The 1,263-nt window shown below is 33.9% G+C and overlaps 1 long non-coding RNA gene across 1 annotated transcript; it reads left to right on the top strand.

The window, feature by feature from the left end:
* Nucleotides 1-625: 625 nt before the first annotated feature.
* On the top strand, nucleotides 626-994 carry LOC104774232. The gene is made up of 2 exons (XR_765274.1): nucleotides 626-718; nucleotides 819-994. It is a non-coding gene; the product is annotated as an uncharacterized LOC104774232 (long non-coding RNA).
* The last annotated feature ends 269 nt before the right edge of the window (nucleotides 995-1,263 follow it).

The following is a 1,263-nucleotide window of genomic DNA, read 5'->3' as shown; positions in this document are numbered from 1 at the left end:
CTCACTCATTGGATGTTTGTATTCAACATGTAACCAACTCAACTACTAGTATCTTTATTAGTTGACAAAAGAACAAATTCCTACTTCAAGCGTGACCCTTCGTTTCAATTCAACTGCTTTCCTTTTCACTGTCGTTAATGGTGATTTCTTCAAGTTGTACAGCAACAATAGTAATCATACATGTGCCGAACGTAGAACCCAACCCTCTGTTATAGCAACCTCACTGACATAATGAAGCGCTGTTAGGTTTATTACAAGTCCCAGGCGGCACTCTAGTTGTAAAAATAGTTTTTTTAAATGTAAAAATTGCTACACCAGTTATATAATAGAAGAAAGGGTCAATTTTCTATCATTCCTTTGGTTTGAATCGAAGTAATTGATGATGATGATTGTGTAATTCCTAAGCCGATGCTTAATGGGTCCATTGAGTTTGTTTCAATTGCAAGTTTAATGGTGAAGCTTTAGTCCAATTTGGGATTAGTTCAGAAGAAATTTGCTGTTTGGAGGATGAAGATTCTAGAGTTCTTTGGATAACGTTGTGGATTACCATCGACGACGACTTTCCGGCCTACTGGTTTGGAGCTCTGCGACATCGGAGATCGTTGTTGGCGATGACCGGCGATCACTTCCCTCCGTCACACGTGTGCTTGACCCTCTTACACATCTACCACGTGTCTTCAGTGTTGTCAATCTTTCTTGTTGACTCATCTTATTTGGGGTTGGTTTACTTTGAGCTTTGTTGGGCTTGTAATTGTTTAAATTTTGTCCCTTTTGTCCGACTCCTATCAATCTAATCTTTATTATAATATTATGATTAGGGGCTGACATCGCTTCAAAATGATTGGGTGGCTATGATTCCCTATCCAAAAGAAAATCGAGTGAACTGATTCACTTTGTCTCCGCTTTCTTCTTCTAATTGTGATGCAAAAGGTCTTACTTCTATTCTACATGGGTCTCGCTAATCTTGAAATATAATAAAACTGCATATTTTTTTTTTCTTGTTCTTTATAAAACGAAACAAATCAAATTTTACTAATATTCGATTATATATGTAATCTATCGATTTTAGTACGACTTTCAGTTGTCATTAAAATCATTTAGACATATAATTATTTCAAAGTGAATTAATATGGAATTTGCACATGTATCATATGAAAAATATATTCTATAATAAAAAATTATATAATAATTATTAAAGTGTTATCTTATTTGATAAAGAAATATATTTGGAATATTGTCCAAAATCAATCATTTATTTACTTT

Source organism: Camelina sativa, unplaced genomic scaffold, assembly GCF_000633955.1.
Source record: "Camelina sativa cultivar DH55 unplaced genomic scaffold, Cs unpScaffold02108, whole genome shotgun sequence".
Lineage (NCBI taxonomy): Eukaryota > Viridiplantae > Streptophyta > Magnoliopsida > Brassicales > Brassicaceae > Camelina > Camelina sativa.
This window is presented reverse-complemented; position numbering and strand designations above follow the sequence as displayed.